Genomic DNA, 16,923 nt, shown 5'->3' with positions numbered 1-16,923 from the left:
GTACCCTAAAGGGAGAGGCAAGGAAATGGTACTGGAGCCTCCCAAGAGGGTCGATCAAATCATTTGAGGAGTCTTGTGATAGATTTCTAGATGAGTATGAAAAGAAGCTCCTATGATTCAGGTCTTAGGGCGGCTTATGCAGTTTAGACAAGAGTCTTATCCTTCTGTTAAAGAGTATGCTACAGCCTTTGATAGGACTCTTAGGCTTTGGCCAAGAAGAGCGAGTGCACTACTAGATGATGTGCTATGTGAGCTCTTTCTAAATGGCTTAGAGATTAACACGCAAATCCAAGTGGAACTGCAGAATCCTAAGTCGTTAAGGGAAGCAAAAATGCATGCCATTGATTATGAGGGTCATATTCAGAGACGTTGGGAAAACTTTTGGAGTTTTCCCCGCTCAGTACAAGTGCATCCTAGCTTCCAACCATTTCTGCAAGAAGACAGCTCACTTGTTGATACCAAGGCAGCCTATGAGGGGAACCTTGGTGGCCAAAATCTCAAAGCAGAAAATGGCCATCCTACGAGTAGTAATGACATGCCTCTCAGTGAACAGGTGCCAAGCCATGTAAGTCCCATTAGGGCTTGCAACACTTCCACGAGAGGTAGTTGTGATGGCAACATGGATAGAACCAATGGGCCTATGAGTGTTGATAAGCATTATGTGTGTGGTTCTAATTTTGTTGCTAGTAAGGCTCTTGAGAGACCTTTGGTGTTGGAATCATGCTTCCGGGTGGATGTTGTTCCCTTCAGTGAAAGCATGGTTCTTATGGGAAAAAATTTGCAGTATGGACGTAAACAAGTAAAGACACCTTTTGTAAAGAGGATGCAAAATGCTAAAAGTCCACCTGTGCTTCACAAAGATCATAAGGATGTGAGGCCATTTGGCCATAGGGATAAGTTTGCATTGAGTTTGTTAGACTAGTGCAGCAAATTGAGGGAATGCAAGAATATTAAGGGAAATGTGACATGGGTTTGGAGACCCAAAATCTCCAAAAGTGTGGCAGGAGTGTCGGATGCAAGGCCAAGGATCCCATCTGGATATATTTTGTCGAACCCCCAAGAGGATAAGACTGGATATACATCTGATAATATACACTGCCTTGGGATCCACCCATGTGATGTGCCTAGGCTTGAAGCTCTCCCTGGTTTGGCTCGCAGCACTAATCTATGTGAAAACCCAAATAGGGGAGGTTCGAATGAGTATAAAGCTATGATTATTTCTGCCAAAGGAGCCACTCAGCTGCTTGAACGACCAGTTTATTTGGATGACAATAAATGTGGGACATGCGAGCCCACTGAGGCCGTTCATTCAACTCATAGTGCCCAAGAAGGGATCGGCCTTATTGATGAGTTATTTGTGGAAAGGCTTGGACTTGTAGCTCTACAAAAAAAAAAAACCTAAGATAAAAAAATACAAGATCAAGCTTTTAGCTAACTTGCATGAGTAGCATGGGGTTAGTTGACCTATGATATGCTATCCTTGGCACCCTGGGTAGTCTGATAGGGTGTGATGTATATGCCAAGGACATCAATATTACGTGGACTAAAATGACCTATCTAGTTTTAAGCTAGGAACGCTAGATGCTTTGGATATTACGTCCAGATTTAGTTAGGCCAAGAGGGCCAGTTGTCTGTATAGTACAGGTGCGGTTAATGGTTTCTTGTTTTAGTTGTGTGCTAGACACGTTCGGAAGAAGAGCTTGGAAGGATTTTAAGCATCAACAAGTGAAAGACGACTTTTAAAAGGCGCCTGAGTGACACTTGATTTTTGATAATTTTTTAGACTACCGTGTGGGTTGTCAGGAGTTGTCAGGAAGTGCAGGATGTCAAGTCAGATGCCCAGGATTTTTCAGAGCTCAATTTGGAGCCCGGATGGAAAAATGGCCACAAAATTGGCAAGATATGAAAAGGTGGATACTTGGGAGGCCAAAATTGGGCATGCCTTTTGAGTTTGGACCCCCTCCCCCCCTTCAAAATTTTAAGCATACAAGATGAAAAAGCATGGAGAGATAATGAGGGATGAAGGCGCCATCATCTTCACGCCAAATTTTGCGCCCTCTCTCCTCTCTCTCATGATTGGGGGGTTGCATACAACCCATGGAACGGATCTTGGGTCTTGATTCCACCCTGTGGGCCGAGCATATCGCCGTCCTTCGCTCGTCCAATGGTGGCCTGAATGGAGAATTCTGATTTTAGTCTTTCTCTCTTCTCCCTCTCTCTCCCTTAAGGGGTTGTTCTTGTGTGGATGAAGACAATGAAGAATGGTGGAGGAAAGCTTGTCCAGATGAGACCGGATTGCTTCCGGGTGGATGAAGACATGAAGAGTGTTGTTCTTGAAGATTGTGAGCATTAAATGCATACTGGAAATTAGTCCCATAGTCAAGACCAAGAAACCGCGACCTGAAAATAAGCGGTAATGCTATTTTTACAAAGAAAAATGATCTTTTTATGCTATTTGGTTTTTGAAACTTTGTTCATATGGGATGAAAGTTCATTATGATATTGTTTGCCATGAGTTTCAACTCTTTGCAACCTGAAAATCAGAAAATATAAGGCTACATGGCCGGAATTAATGTCAAAATACATAAAAACACGCGTTTTAAGGGTAAAATTGGGAGTTTTGCTATATAAATGAGAAATATGATATGTCACACCAACTAAGTCTGATTTTTTGCTGTCAATGAACCTAAGGGCCACAGCCCACAATCAATTTTACTTTTCAATCATTATTTATTAAAGAAAAATAGGAAAAAATGCCCAAAAATGAGAAAAATGGGTTTAAAATTAGGAAAAAATAGAAAACGGGCTGAGGAAAATTAGAGAAAATTATATCTATGTTTGTGCAATGTATAATAATAGAAAAGCATGAGGTTGGCCTCGGTTTGTCTCAGTTTCTATGTTTTGTGTGTATTTATTGTTCTTTTAAAAGGGAAAAATGCATAGAAACCCTATCTAACCGATCAATGATACAAAATGCTAAGAGTTGAACGAAGAGGGGCTGAAACACTGAAAGATAAAGAAAAGATTTGATTTATGCATTGCACTTGGCATATAGGAAACGGTTTAAATAAAGAGGATGGTAGCATGAGCATATAGCTCGGTGCCTCCTTTCAACGCAGCACGTGCTAGTAAAATTCATGGAAAAAATACTTTATGCACTATGCACGATGCTGATCTTTCTTTTGTCTGAGCACATAGCCATACAAAATTTGCATTAAGCATAATAATTAAAAGGTATCAGAAAAACCTCCTGGATGCATGGCACCTGTTTTCCTTAGGTTGTGACCAACGATGAGCGTGAGAGGATGTCCTAAGCTGTAGGTTAGTCATTGGGTCCTAAGGGAAAATTGTAGTGAGGAATGGTACATCCTGGAACGTAAAAGATTGGTACCTTGAGAGGAGTTTGTGCTCGTTTGCGTTATATGTTTAGCAGCGCATCAAAGGGCTAATCCATGTGATGTAGGAGAGCTGCAGTGGGGCTCTGACTATTAGTCTGTGGAGTGCCTCCTATGTGCGTGTGACGAGGCGTTATGCCTATGTACTTTGGGATATCCCTCTGAGGAGTTTAAGGGAAACGTTGGACTATAAACTATAAACGCATGAATTAAGCTTTAGGGCAGTTTGTCATTCAGCATTAGATTGACGCTCCTGGTCCGCGAGGCCATGAGGGTATTTGTGTGTCATGAGCATGAGGTCCGGCTAGTGCCATAGCCAGTGCCAGCTCATTTCAGGTCCCATCATAGGGTAAGCATCTTGACTATTACTCGATTAGCACCTCTACCTAGAACCACTCGACAGGCGTATATATCGACTTGACAGTCTGTTCGTAAGATCCAAGGCCTACCTAGCAAGACTCGATAGCTAGGACGCCCTACAAATCTTATCACCCTAAAGTCCAAGAAGCATTCTACACTTGCAATTGTAACATGGACCTTAGTAACGCAACCTTCTGGTTGCCTTAGAATATCATCAGTCATTCTAAGAAGGGTGGAGCTATCTTTTTGGATGCCTAGACCCAACGTCTCCATCAACTCTAAACTCATGATATTGACGGAGGACCCAGTGTCTACGATGGCATGCTCTACTAATATTCTATCCACGTATGCTGGAACCCTAGGGCAATTCTTTTCAGCATGATCAAACCAATCTTTCCCTACTCATGCTATGCCCAAAGGTTTTACAATATACCCAATACGCAGGATCTTCTTGAATTCCTTGCGTACTCCTGGAGATAATTTAATCAACTGTAAGAGGTTTACATCTGGTTTGACTTCGCAAAGAGAACTTGCTAAATCAAAATCATGGTAGGTAGCCAAAGCTCTCTTTTCTCGCCAAACCATCCTTTCTTTTGGTCTCAGGACCGCCTTTGGTGCTTCTTTTTAAGCTCTTGCCTTCTTTCTTGGCACTTCCTCATCCTTCTTAGGATCGACTTTCTTATCAACAGGCCTTAGAGGTCCACCCTCCGTGCCAGGATGTAGGACTTGTGTTTCCTTATCCCCTTTCTTAGGGTTTCCCTCGACCGGTTTTACATTATCTCTATCACCCTCTTTAGCCTTTTGGCCTCTTGTCACGGCTCGTAGGTTAGAGGTTTCAGCGCCATTGACACGTATAGACTCGATAAGGCTGACTCCATTGCCTTGTGGCAACTCTTCTATAGTGGTCTTTCCCCTTTGCAATATTTGTCTTGGTCCATCATTTTGCTGCAGGTTATTACCTTGCGCTCTATGATTAACTGGACCTGGCTATTTACTCCCTTGTTGGAGGGATCTAATCTTACTCCAACAGGTAGCGGCTAAGTGGCCCGAATTCCCACAAATATCACATTTAACATTTGGACAGTTTCTAGGGAAATGTTATCCGCCACACCACTTACAACTGAATCTTGAGGATCCACCCTCTTCAGGGCGTCGACTCCCTATCAGATTCTGCTGCTTCTTCAAGAAATTGACGTCAACAGCTATTTGCCGATATTGTTCAGAAATCATGTGAGTGTAGTGCTTCATCATATCCTTAACTTCACCAAGGACATTAGATGCACTCGACTCATAGACTTGATCATCTATCCGTCGCTTACCTTGATGCTCGATCGAGTTCCCTCCTCTCTCTTTTCCTATTTCCCACCATTCTAGCTTATCCCATTCCCAAGCAGTGCCAATTTGCATAGGAGTGAGCCTGGCACTCTTTTACAAGGATTCAGGAGGGCTTTCACAATTAATGGTGCACTTTTACTCTTTTCTTTTCTCGAGGCGATATTGAGGCCTTCTAGAGAGGTCGTCATTCAAAATTTTTAGGGTCTGACTTCCATCTGGGGTGCCTTTTCCTTCCTTTTTCCTGTGCCCTTTCGGTTATCTCCTTTTTCCATTTTCCCACTCCTCCGTGCTGTGGTAAATATTACCCCCCTCCTAACTGAGTGCCAGTCCCATGGCGCTGTGGTGGGGAGTAGTGGGGTAGTTGGGGTTGTTGCTAAGTGGAACTGGTGGGTAGATGACCACAATCAAAAGGTGTTGTTGTGAATGAGAGGTGATGGAGTTTGATTAACGATGATCGGGAGAGATTCTAGCTTGCTTTAGAATTCATGAAGATGCTCAGCATTTCTCACACAGTTTTTCCATGGGCATCTCTAATCATTTGGAGAATATGAGGTTCCAAATCTATGCCAATGGTGGGTCCATCACCGAGTTTTCATTCTGCTTGATTTGGTTTAGTCATGGTAGCCATCAACACATAGATGGTCAACTACATCAAGCATGTTGGTCCATCCAACCATCGGAGTATGCAAAGGCTCCTGAAGCTATTGTAGTGGTGTCCTATCCGACTCAGGGAAAAATTCCTGGTCATTAGCGGATGTCATGGATGATCTTCTTTAGCTAGGTAACCATTCACTGAGTCACGATCATAGCCTGCAAGAGAAAGTTGTGCACTCCCTAAGGGGTGTGTCTGTCTCATGGTGTGGTGTAAGTGCATGTGTAGTGGAATTGGGAGATGGGTCTAGCCTTGGGTAAGACCTTGGTAATGTCCCACACTTGAGGACCCAGTTTGTGTGTTGTTGGAGGTGCAATGTAAAACTTAGGGCGACAGGTCTGGAAGTCGTGCCCTTGATGTGCCCTAAGCGTGAAGTGGGGGAGGGGCTAGGTGTAAACCCTAGGTGTAGTGAGTGAAGCGAGCCCTCGTGCTTTTTTCTTTTCTCTTTTTTTTTGAAGAATTGTATACAAGGAAGATGTCCTGGCTAATGCCTATCACCTTCAGCTGGATTACGAGGCGGTCGCAAGCATTGGGATAGGAATGTGCGACTTTGTAGATATTCTTTAATACCGGCCCGGGCCTTCAGAGGTGTGGATGACAAGAAAGGATGATTGCACCTCGTGAAGCGGGTATCACTCATATCCTCTAAGATTTCTAGGCAAAAGGAGGGAAGTAGGGTTGCCCTCATCATTAGTCTAGTCATGGCTCTACTATCTATCCCTAGGTTGATGTCAAAAAAGAGTGGAGGGAGGTGCGCTTCCTCGGCTGTGGGTCTCTGCATTAGTAGGAACTTGATAAGCCTAAGATAATTACAGGTAGTTAAGAAGGCTGGATTTGGGCAAGATGAAAAATCTGAGAGGAAGCGGTTGATAGATTTCACATGGTCGTATGGAAGCTTGGGTGATATAGATCAAGACACCATGAAAGATGTCCCTGGAGTTGAGGCGGCTAGCAATGTGCAGCTCCTCTTCCGTAAGGAATTGGTCAATGCAAGGATGGGCTAACACATGGTCATCTAAGTGAATGTTGCGTGTAATGGCCAAAACTCTAAACAAAAGAGGTGCCACATAAGTAGGGTCGTGTTCAATTGTTTTGATTGCCCTTCTTTGCTCCGCATTGTTCATGATGCGGTAGCCTTTTTTCTCCCATTGGAGTCGCAAGGCATACCATAGTTGTAAGAACAAAGAATCAGAGTTGGCAAGCTGCGTGAGCTCCTCCAGTTCTTATTGAGGTGCATAGGGAGCAGGCTTGCGGTACGAGTTAATTAGTCTTCTGAGAATGGCTTGCTCCTTTGAGATTTCTCCATTAGTGATTAATTCGACGGCAATTTTGGGGAATTTGATGGTCATCAATTTGTAGTCTTCCCAAGTGCATGGCAACACACGAGCATCAGAAGCAAGGGGTTCATTGAGAAGTCCTAGTTCAAGCCTCTCATAGCTCCTAGCGAATGTGGTGAAGGTGTTATCTAATACCTTGATGCATGTCACTACGTGATCTCGTGAGGTCTCAGCAAGATCCTTGGCCACTGAAAGGAAAGATTATCTTTCATACAAAGGCCTAAGACCTATTGGTGGTGATGGTGTAATTGGGTTGGATAGTGGTGACTCCATTGATGGCGTCATAAATGGGACTTTGGACTCAGAAGCACTTTGAGATGCTGTAGGGGGCGCCAGTGGCATAGGAGGTGTGTTGCATTCTATCTGAGCTAGCATGGGGGTGCTCAACTCCTCTAACTTGGATAATTCTGGGGCATCTAGCTTTGGACGATAAATGAGTTGGGATTCATTAATCACAACCGGTGCTGGTTCAGCTTGCTTTGCAGCCTCGGCTCCATATGTGCAAGCCTCTGTAGATGGAGTGAGGTTGCTTAGAGTTGAGCCTCCTAAATGTCCACTCTTAGGCACCCATATCCAGGGGTTGCCCTCATAGTATCCTTGTGCTCACAAGGGATCTTTGGAGATCCATCGTGGCATGGTCATGCGCCTACGTCGATAGCGTCTGAGCTGCCTCTTAGGCTATGACTGATAGTTTTTGCGTTTAGAAGCACATTCCTGCAGTTTACAAGGAGGTGGCCCTTGTCATTTTGGCACCCATATGAGCGTGGAATCCTTGGCTTTGTGAATGGCTTTGGTGGGCTTGGTTCTAGCAGTTTGAGCGCGGGGTGAGATATGACAGCCCTTCTCCCTAGGCTTGGTCATAGGGTTCTCTATCGGTGGCTTTGCAATTGTAGAAGGATCAAGATAACCCTTGCCGAAAGTACTCACTATGCACACATTGCCTATAGCAAGATGGATGGGATCTTGGTTGTAGTCCACATTGCAATTTGTCTGCTTTTTAAAAGTGCAACCTAATAGTGACTTATTATCGGCCCCTTTAGTGTTTGGAAACACATAAAAGAAGACTGGTATACTTTTAGACTTGATAGAGATAGCCACTTTGCATTTTCCTAAGAGTGAGTAAGTGTTGCCCCCAAATGGGTTGAGTTTACTGTTTGTGGGTTGTAATTTAGGTTGACCAATGCGTGTCCAATGGTCATGCGTCAAGATATTATAGTCGGCACCTTCGTCGATCAAGGCATCAAAAGAATATGCCCATTCTGTAGTGACTGTGATTCCTAGGTAGGCGGGTGCCATTGGTTCCTCATCTTGATCTATCAGTTCGATAATAGTGGCCACACAGATGTTGACAGGGGCTTCAAGCATAGGTGGCTCGTGCAACGGATGGGAAGGAGGATAGTAATTTTGCATGCGAATGCCATTGAAAAAGCCTATTCCTTCACCTTCGAGTGTCTCCAATTCAACATTGCCTGTTCTACTAATTGTACGTACTCAGAAAGGTCCTAGTCCTCGAAATTTCATTTTCTATTTGTGACCCTTCACAGAGTATAGTAGAACGAGGTTCTCCTGGGATCAAAGTTGTGCTATTTGACATGCTTGTCAAACCACATCTTTCTTCGTGCCTTCTCACAAATCAGAGAGTGGGTGGCTAAGAGTCGAGTCTCCGTGAGACGCTCTAACTCCACTAAGTGGTTGGTCCAAGCCTCTCTTCCCTCCCAACACTCCTGGGCTGCTATCCTTAAGCTAGGGACAAAGAACTCTAAGGGTATAATAGCCTTCGTTCCATAAGTTAGTCTAAAGGGCGTCTGTCCTACAACTGTCTTATAAGCTATACAATAGGCCCACAAGGCCGCCATTAATTTGTTATCCCAGTCACTTTGTGATGTGGATACCACCTTCGTAAGGACATTGACTAGGATTTTATTCATGGATTCTGCTTGGCCATTTGCTTGAGGGTAGTAGGGCGAGGACCTTCTATGAATGATTAGGAAGGTCGAGAGTAGGTGGGATATCACTTCATTAATGACGTGCGTGCCCTGATCACTTACTAGTTCAATTGGACAACCAAAACGTGAAAGGACCTACTCCCACAAGAACTTTGCAGTGGTTCTAGCATCGTTCTTCCTAGTGGCTCTTGCCTCTGCCCACTTCGTCAGGTAATCAATTGCCACAATGATGTAGTGTGCCTGGGAGTACTATGCCACAGGACTGATACGTCCAATGAAGTCAATGCCCCATTTTTTGAAGGGTTGTCATGCTATTATGGGGGTCAACTCCATCTTATCCTTGCACACAGGCACCTTAGTCCTCTCGCACTCATCGCAGTGTTTTACAAATTTAGCAGCATCACGAAATAGGGTGGGCCACCGTAGTTGGGATTGTAGCACCTTACGGGTTGTTGTATCCCCACTAAAGTGTCCTCCACCTATTCCACCATGCGCTTCTCTCAATACATTGTGCATCTCATGCCCACACACACATCTACGCAACAAACTGTCTTATCCTAGCCTATAGAGTTGGTCGGCGATAAGTTGATATGACTGGATCTTTAAGATAAGTCTCCTTAGCCTGGCTTTCTCAATAGGTCTCTCAGGTAGACCGTTCTCTAGCACTTGAACTACATCATTGGCCAATTATGGCATCAGATTGGCTCTAAACAAGTCTCTTTCGCTAGAGAGGCCAAAGAGATGAGCATCCCGTAGGTCGTCAGGTATGCCTTGTCCAGCAGCTTCTCTTGTGGGTATGCGGGACATGTGATTAGCCATGTAGTGCTGCTTTCCCTTACGTACAACCACAGAGAAATTGAATTTCAACAAGAGAAGTAACCATCTAGCTATGCGACCTGTAGCGCACGGCTTGTTTACGAGATAAAGAAAGACTTGATCGTCAACGAAAAAGATGAAGGGGGTGGCCAAGAGATAATGCCTAAATTTCTTTACAGCAAACATCATGGCTACCCCTTCCCTTTCTGTAGTGGAATCGTTCATCTCCATTTCAGTGAGCTGCCTACTGGAAAAACTCATGGGGTAATCTAGGTTATGCTCACCAGGCTAGCATAGAACAGCTCCAATAGCAAACTTAGAGGTATCTATGTGTACATGAAACATTATGCTCCAGTCTGGGGCTCGTAAGATTGGTGCAGTGGTGAGAGGCTTCTTCAACTCTTCATATGCACGCTGGAATTTCTCAATCCACTCGAATAGAATCACTAGCTTGTACAATGATCTAGCAATTAGTGCGTAATTCAGTACAAAGCGTCGATAGTATCCCGTATGGCCTAAAAAACACTGAATGCCCTTGTAGCTAATGGGTGGTGGTAGGTTGACAATGACCCTGATTTTTGAGAAGTCAGTGGAAATACCGTTCCTTGACACTACATGCCCTGGGATACATCCTGCTTCACCCAGAACTGGCACTTTAAGGGGTTCAACGAGAGGTTGTATAACCGACACCGTTCAAAGACAGCTCTCAACTTTTCTAAGTGTTTGGCCCAACTAGAGTGTACGCATAAGTCCTCTACGAACACCTCTAGCTTGCATCTAAGCATATCCTTGAAGATGGTGCACATTAGCCCAAAGGGCATAACAATGTAGGCAAATACACCCCAATCTGTGGCAAAGGCAGTCTTGTGCCTGTTGTCAGGGTACACTTGCACTTGATTAGAGCCAGAGAAGCCATCTAGGAAGCTGTGGGCTTCTTTGCCTGCTGCCCTCTCCAGCATGTGCTCAGTATATGGTAAGGGGTAATTGTCCCTCTTCGTAGCGGCATTAACTTTCTTGCAATTCACACACACTTGAATTTTATCATTCTTTTTCATAACGATCACTATAGGTGATACCCAATCCGTGTGCTCAATCTCATATATAAATCTCGCCTTCATGAGGTTATCGATTTCCTCCTTCACTGCATAAGCGTGTTTGGGGATTCATAGGGTAAGGTCATTGCTTTGTTGGCACCGCATCTGGAACCATTGGGATATTATGGGTCACAACCCTAAGATCGACTCCTTTAAGCTCTTCGAAGGAAAAGGTAAACACGTCCACATACTCTCGTAGGAGAGCAACATGTTTAGCCTCCTCATCCTTGGTCAAGTCGTCAGGAATGAACACAGGTTGAGGCTTCTCGCCTTCCCCTGCCAAGTTGACTTCCTTGACCTTAGCGGGTCCCTCAATTGCCTCACTAGTTTGCCTTTGTCTCTTTGCTCCTAGCAAAATCACCACATTATCACCCTTCTTAAACTTTGTGAAGTGTTTGGGGAGATCCTGTGGCTTCTTTTGCCTCTCTGCTTCTAAGTCCTTAGTTCACTTCTTGGCCTCCTCCTTTAGCTGTCTGCGCCTTATGTGGACTGGCAAGTCCCCTTTGGTGCGTCTGACCTTAGAGAGTTAGGGTATTTTGGGATCACTCTCCGTACTGACTTCTGACTCCGAGTTAAACTCACATCTCTCGCTTGAGGAAGGAGTTTCTCGAGGACTTACTGGCCGAGTGTCAAGACCCTAGGTCAAGACCTTGTGCTAACTGCGGTAGGTTTGGCCATGATGTCGCACATTGTAGATTACCAAGAAGACTTCCGTACTCGCAACCCTATAGCCAGCCTTACTTAGTGAACAGGCCGCAGCCATTCTTTGGAAGGGGAGCCCCATTGGCCCTTCCCGCGCCTAATGATATGAAGCCAACTATTCCTAGGATGGAAATAAATCCTACGGGCATCCCTAGACCACCTGGTCCTTACGTGACCCATCCACTGAGCAATGCTCCAGTCCACTACGTGGAAGAGCCAAGTGAGGAAGAAACTTACATATACCCTTACGTCTCGCATGACGATGAGGGCAACGCTGTCCTCATGGACTATTGACCCGTGCCGGTGATGGTGTTAGGAAGAGGACGAGGTAGAGGCCTAGGAGGGTAAACACAGGATCTAGTCATCTATTGGACTTGTGGTCACCCCGATCATGTCTCATCACGTTGCCTTGAAAGAGAGCAGCAAAACAAAGACAAGGCTTACCAAAGGTGCGTAGAGTGTGGAATCAGCCATCTCTTCGTAGATTGCCCAAAGCGAAAGCCATCTTCTAGCTCAGCCAACGTACCATCTGTCCCATTGGGGCTGTTTGGTGTCGAAAACCTCAATGGGGAGGCCACACCTATCCCATTTCGGGTCATGACCTGAGCCCAAATGAAGCAAGCCGGCATCTCTCTGCTAGGACCTAGCTATCTTGACGCAGCCTTGATAGGGAAGAAAAGTCACAGGCAGAAAAAGAAGAGATCAGAAGCTAAAGTTGCACTAAAAACTGAGAGTGCTACGACTCTGCCTACTGGAAAGAAGGTTTTAGATGCAAAGGTAGAGACTTCAGCCCCTAAGATGGCCGAAAAGGGAAGCGCTAAGGTAGGGGAATACCCGCATCTAAAGCGACAGTTAGAGGCCACAGAAAAGGTGAAGGAATGGGTGAAGGAGGCTCAAGAGCATCTCAAGGACACTGAGCCCATCATAGAGGATGAGATCGATGATATCTCCAGTGTAAGCACGCCAATATCACCGCCTTAACCTAAGTCGACAGAAGCAACCGCACCACAAGCAGTGCCGCTAAGCCCAAGCCTTGATGCTACAGAGCCGTAGATCATTCACACGGCCATTGGCTAGGACAATCCAGGTTAGGGGAGAGATGAGTATCCAATGATCTCCTGACCACGCTAGTGACTACCCCTGTAACACTTAGCCTAGGAGATCTACTGAGGCAGCATCCTACCCTATGGCAAGTTCTTAAGCAGTGGGTCGAAGGGTCACGAGAGCAGGTCATGGCAGACCCTCAAGACCATGACGCAGAAACGCAAATACCGAGTTTGACATTGCACTGTGTGCCTAAATCCTTGCACGTCAATGCCTTCTAGAAAGGTTCTGAGATGCACGCAGTCTTACCGGTCCTAGCCCTAGGCGACACAACAAGAAAGGGAATCATAGACATGGGAGCTGGGGTTAGTGTGCTTAGCCATACATTGCTTCAGACTTGGGGAAACCCGCTTGTCGAAACTGCTAGGTTTAATGTCACACTAGCAAACAGTATGAGAGTAAAACCATTCAGGGTACTTAAGAATTGGCCAATAAAGATTGCAGGCGTCCAGTTCTATGTTGACTTTATAGTCATGAAGGGAGTGGACTAGGATGTCCTATTAGGCTGACCCTGGATGCACAACGCTAGAGTCATCGAAGATTGGGGTAACGGCTTGATCTTCCTTGGCAACAGAACGGATGCTGTAAGGATAGAGATGGATACTTGGAAGACCTCACCGGTCGACCTAGACGCCATCTCTGCTATGCTCAAGGGTAACACTTAGGTCAAGGAGTCCTATGGGACCTTAACCAAGTATATCCCATGCCCAGAGGATGAGCGGGATTAGATGCACGTTCTTGCTACAATCGACCTGCCATTCTCAGACCATGACGTGTATGGGCAAACCATGAAAATGATCAGCAAGCCACTCTCTGTACCAGTCTGCATGATGGCAGAAACCCTCCGAGGAAAGCCTAAGCTTGTCAACTTCCAAGCCCCAACTAACAAAAGGGAACTCCAGGAGATGCTGGAATACTTGACAGACAAGCTAGCTAGCAATTCAGCTGCAAACTTCAAACCACTACAGGATCTCTTAGGTGAATCCATGTGGTATTGGACCAGAGTGCATGACTTAAACCTCATGTATAACTGGGCCCTACTCCCTGACCAACGACAAGAGGTGTACCAAGCCCTAGGAGATGCTGAGTAGTCTGATGAAGGGGATTCTAACGACGAATATGAAGACTGCCAATCCTTCAGTGATGGAATTGAGGGTGAAGTAGATACCGTAGAATACGACACTGAAGGACAATAAATAGAGCAAATACGAGCAGACACCAAGCCGCAAAAAAGAAATATCTTTAGGATAGAGCAAGGGGTCATGCACATGGAATGTGACCGCACCTGGTTGGAACACCTAGGAGCCATAGACCTTAAACAATCAGGCTTAGCCCAGCCAGGGACGACACCAGTCCTTAGATCAGAATCACCATCTAAACTACGTCCACCAAGGGAGACTACCTCTTCTAGCCAAGACGGGGAGTTTGACTTTGAGTCAGAGGTTAGTTCGGACAGTGATCCAGAAATCCCTAGGCCGCCCATGACTAGATGCACGAAGGGGGACCTACCCATCCATCTGAGGCGCAGACGCTTAAGGTAGGAAAAGGTAAAACAACCCAGGGATATGCGAACGGAAGAACAACGAAAACAGCAGGACCTCCCTAAGCGCTTCACGAAATTCAAAAAAGAGGATAGGGTAGTAGTTCTATTAGGTGCCAAACGTCAAGAACAAACCAACGAACCAATCGAGGGACCAGACAAGGTCAAGGAGGTGAATTTGGCCTAGGAAGGGGAAACACCTCGACCAGTCTTCATTGCCGATGACTTGACTAAGGAAGAAGAAACTAGTCTTGTCGCTCTCTTGCGAGAGTACATAGACGTATTTGCTTGGTCCTTGGAAGAGCTTACGGGGGTAGATTTGAGTGTCGTGACTCACAACATACCCATGATGCCAGACGCAACGCCGGTCAAGCAGCGACCGTACCCTATGAATCCAAAACACGCTCATGCTGTCAAAGAGGAAATTGATAAGTTGATGAGAGTGGGATTCATTTACGAAATTGAGCACACAGACTGGGTATCACCCATAGTCATCGTGATGAAAAAGAATGGAAAAATCCGAGTGTGTGTCAATTACAAGAAGGTGAACGCTGCTACGAAGAGGGACAACTATCATTGCCGTACACCGAGCACATGCTTGAGAGGGTGGCAGGAAAGGAAGCCTACAGTTGTTTGGATGGCTTCTCAGGGTACAACCAGGTGCAAGTGCATCCTGCGGACAAGGCACAAGACCGCCTTCGCCACTGAGTGGGGCATCTTTGCTTACATAGTCATGCCCTTCGGGTTGACTAATGCCCCTGCCACTTTCCAATGCCTCATGTGCACCATTTTTAAGGACATGCTTCGTAAGTAATTAGAAGTCTTTGTCGACAACCTATGTGTCCATTCGAACACTTAGACAAACTCTGCGCAGTCTTTGAACGGTGTCACTTATATCGTCTCTCCTTGAACCCCTTAAAGTGCCAATTTTGGGTAAAGCACGGAAGCATCGTAGGGCATGTAGTGTCGAAGAACGGCATTGCCACTGACTTCTCGAAAGTCAGGGTTATTGTTGACCTTCCACCCCCAATTAATTACAAGGGAGTTCAATGCTTCTTAGGCCATACGGGGTACTATCGGCGGTTTGTACTGAACTATGCGTTGATCGCCAGACCATTGTACAAGCTATTGATTGTCTTCAAGTGGACCGAGGCATGCCAACGAGCCTATGAAGAATTGAAAAAGGCTCTAACCACAGCACCAATTCTACGAGCCCTAGATTGGACCATTACCTTCCACGTGCACATCGATGCTTTTAAGTTTTCCATGGGGGCAGTATTGTGCCAACCTGGTGAGTACAGCTTAGATTATCCAGTGAGCTTTGCTAGCAGACAACTCACTAAGACGGAAATGAACTACTCGACAACAGAAAGAGAGGGATTAGCCATGGTGTTCGCTGTGAAGAAATTCCAACATTATCTATTGGCCACACCCTTCAACTTTTTCGTGGACCATCAAGCCCTGCTCTATCTACTAAACAAACCTTGTGCTACAGGACTCATAGCTCGATGGCTCCTTCTGCTCTTGGAATTCAATTTCTCCGTGGTTGTGCGGAAAGGAAAACAACACTATATGGCTGACCATATGTCACGCATTTCCATGGGAGAAGCCGATGGACAAGGCATCGTTGATGAATTACCCGACGCCCATCTATTCCACCTGTCCAGCGAGAGAGATTTATTTAAGGCTGATCTAACGCCATATTGGGTGGATGACATAGTCCAAGTGCTTGAGCATGGACTACCTGAGCGACCAATATGTCATCCGCCATATTGGGCCGATGACATAGTCCAAGTGCTTGAGCACAGACTACTTGAGCGACCAATAGAAAAAGCCTGACTTAGGCGCTTAATCCTTAAGATCTAGCCCTATCAGCTGATTGCAGGCCAACTCTATAGGCTGGGGCAAGACAGATTGCTACGTAAATGTGTATGTGAGCATGAGATGCACGATGTGCTCTCGGAGGCACATAACGACATTGCGGGAGAACACTTTAGCGGAGACACGACAGAATGGAAGGTGCTGCAGTATCAACTATGGTGGCCTACGCTTTTTTGCGATGCCACACTATTCGTCAAGCATTGTGACGAGTGCCAACAGAAAAAAGTCTCGATTTGCAAGAATCAGATGGCGTTGACCCAAATTATTGCTCGACAATCCTTTGAAAAATGGGGAATCAACTTCATAGGACCCATCAGTCCTTCGGCGCAGTACTCACAAGCCAAGTACATCATTGTGGCCACGGATTACGATGCTAGGACGACTGCCAAGTTCTTATGGGAGCAAGTGATCTCATGATTTGGCTGCCCCATCGAACTGGTCAGTGACCAAGGCACACACTTCATCAACGAAGTGATAGCGCATCTCCTGTCCACCTTTCTCATTATCCATCGCAAATCATGGCCATACTACCCTCAGGCGAATGGTCAAGCAGAATCCACGAATAAGATTCTCGTCAATGTCCTGACCAAAGTAGTCTCAGCCTCACGTAGCGATTGGGACAACAAGCTTATGGCAGTTTTGTGGGCTTACCGTATAGCTTATAAAAGGCTGTCGGTCAAACCCCGTTCAGGCTGACCTATGGAATAGAAGGAATCCTACCCCTAGAATTCTTTGTTCCTAGCCTGAGAATAGCCCTGCAA

This window comes from Lygodium microphyllum, chromosome 4, assembly GCF_053477565.2.
Source record: "Lygodium microphyllum isolate KBCC chromosome 4, Lygodium_microphyllum_v1.1.10, whole genome shotgun sequence".
In the NCBI taxonomy this organism is placed as follows: domain Eukaryota; kingdom Viridiplantae; phylum Streptophyta; class Polypodiopsida; order Schizaeales; family Lygodiaceae; genus Lygodium; species Lygodium microphyllum.
Note: the sequence above shows the minus strand (reverse complement) of the source record.